Source organism: Lepidochelys kempii, chromosome 5, assembly GCF_965140285.1.
Source record: "Lepidochelys kempii isolate rLepKem1 chromosome 5, rLepKem1.hap1, whole genome shotgun sequence".
Taxonomy (NCBI): domain Eukaryota; kingdom Metazoa; phylum Chordata; order Testudines; family Cheloniidae; genus Lepidochelys; species Lepidochelys kempii.
The window spans coordinates 119,432,351-119,435,062 of record NC_136384.1 but is presented as its reverse complement, the minus strand read 5'-3'; the positions used below and the strand labels follow the sequence as shown (position 1 = coordinate 119,435,062).

The 2,712-nt window shown below is 48.2% G+C and overlaps 1 pseudogene; it reads right to left on the bottom strand.

The window, feature by feature from the left end:
• Positions 1-696: 696 nt before the first annotated feature.
• LOC140911969 (signal peptide peptidase-like 2B pseudogene) lies at positions 697-2,398 on the bottom strand (annotated as a pseudogene).
• Positions 2,399-2,712: the final 314 nt, after the last annotated feature.

Genomic DNA, 2,712 nt, shown 5'->3' with positions numbered 1-2,712 from the left:
GATAACCAAACCAGGCCAACACAAGCTGAACTTGCCTTTGGGGACTGTGAAATCTATGGCCACAATATCCCTCCCTAATTTTGAGGGCTGATAAATGTAAAGGAGAACCTCAGGTCTGTTTACTTTTAGCAAGTTTCTTGGCCTTTTGCCTGATGTAGCTAGCTATGAAAAGGTAACATGATTGCAAGGGTTGGGATTTTGTCACTTTTCCCCTATTGTTCCCTAAGGCACCAATGGCTGATTGTTGGAACCCAAGAAAGCCACAGTTGTGGAATCCTTCAATTTTGGGGTGGGGGGGGGGGAGCACAGACCCTTTTGTGGCAGTGCGGGTGGGGTTGGGGGTACTAGTAATCACCCTGCTTGCTTCTGATAGTGCTAGGACTTCTGTAATTTCCTTCTCAGCTTGCTGCCTTAGTTAAAACCTGGAAAAATGACATAGAAAACAAGAAGGCAATGGTCACTAAAAGGATCACTGACCATCACAGATGAGAAACCTGTTAAAACATCCTCTATTTCACACACATGATGAGGGACTTTAAGTTTGTGATCATATGATCAAATCCAGTGAGTTGCATTATCTAGTTCAGTTTGCTCTTTTCTGCTCAGAAGATTTCTTGCACATGGTCACCCCCAGTTTGGCTGGTTGGTTCTTCTGTATACGGCATGGAACTGAGCTCACTTGTGTTCACTTTGTAATCATTCATTTCTGTTGTCTTTTTCAGCTGAGTATGGGATTGGTCTTTTCTTGCTCTCTCTCTTGTTGAGATGTTGGTGCGTAGAATTATTTGAGAGCTGTGGATAGCTGGCAGGAGCCTTCTCCAAAGGGAGATAAGGTAGGTTCTTCTCAAAGCCACGACTTGTCCAGAATAATGTGAGCTCCTGGTGCCAAAAAGCAACAAAAAGGCTAGTGATAAGCATAAGGGGCACCAAGTACAGTAGAGCTGGCTGGCCTATCTGTAGCAATGCCCTGACAGCAAAGGTTCCTAGAAGACCAGTGCCATAAGCTATAGTGCAAGCCACATAATAGACTTTGGATAACTGTACCTGAATATCAAATTTGTGGCATTATGTTACAAGGAAGCCTGGAATGAGGATATCCCCTAATCCTAGGATCTTGCATGCCTTGCCACAGAGATCCAATGGAGAGGAGTTTAATTTCAGAACCTTCAGTACCAAAGGAATCTTTTCATTTATGGAAGAGTCTGAGGGGCGGAGAGCTGCTACCTCCATAATACTCCCCCTAGATTGGGCTAGGAAAGGAGAGATGAATATGTAAAGCACATCAGCCACCAGAAAAGCCAATACATAAAAGGTGCAATTCTTCATAGCAGGCACGTGAATGGATTTGATCATGAAGAGGCAGTGGGCCACACCGAGAGCATCTTCTAGGATCCATGCCCACCAGTCCTCATTTCAGAAAACCCACCAAAGCAGAGTGATGGAGCTGCAAGGTACTTTCAGAAGCAACATCCAAACTTGTGTGCTCTTGTGTAAACAGGGCAAGTGGATCCTGCATTCTCACGAAAGGAGAGAGGCAACTGCAGAGAGCTTTGGAGAAAATGCAGTAGAATATCCCAATCACAACACACACAAAGTGATTGTGAAAGCAATAGAGAAGGCGTAGCAGCGAGGAGGATGTTACCATGGTAACACAGATCATGGTGAGGGTGCAGTCAGCTGCTTTGTCACTGCATTCCTCGTCCTCTTCATCCTGGTGCTCTGTGTGCTGAGGTTTTGCTGCCATCGCAAGCCCTGCCCAGTAGCCACCAATCATGATGGTGCCCACTGCCGAGATGACAAGGATTGCCATGCTGTAGTCTTGGGTGGGCCTCGTGGGGAGGTACATGGCAGCCCTGAGTGGGGGCTCACTGAATTTCTTGCCCCTGATATCCAGCATATCAGAGTCATGGAGCACAGCCATGGGGATAGCAATGACTGGCATGCAAGGGCAATGGTTGAATGGGGTCAGTGTTGGTGCAATAGCTGCAATCTCTGGGCACTGACAGCTCCTACTGCCGCCTCCTGTGAAGAAAGAGTCTAGTCTCTCTCTTACGAATACCAGTAAACCCTGGGCCCTGTGCAGCTGGGCCAGTCTCTCTTTCTCAGAGAGGCTGCAGTTGCCCCACATCACTGCTGGGACCAACTTTCTGAATGCCCGAGGGGCCAGGTGGGAATGTGGAGAACAGAAGGCAGAGTCAGTATAGTCTTGAAGCGGCAGCAGAGGGGCCTGTCTCAGCTCACGTGGCAAGTGCACCCACTCTGAGCTGAAATCCTCTGGTGCTGCCCCCCACTTTCCTTTACTGTTCTCCTGGAGGGGCCGAGCCTTACAACAAATTCTCTTCTCTCTGCTTCTTCCTTTCCCATGAAGATAGGTTGCACCACCCTTCCCGCCAGGCATTACCTTTTCCTCCTTGCACATCACACAGTGACCCTTTCCATGGCTATTGGAGACAATACCTTGCACATCACAGATTCGTCTCCATGGAGACAGGAGGCCTCATGCAACACGGCCTCACAGAGATAGGAAATACCCAGAGCTGACTCCTGGGTCCCCTTTCATTTTTCCATTTGGACTTTTCACCAAAGAATAGAGACACTTTCCTCCATCTCAGAATCTAGCAACTGGGCTATTCTTGCGGGGAGGGCTGGGGGAGAAGAGTTTGGGGCCACCCAACAACTTGCGCACAAAGGCCAGGGATAATCACAGTTCTT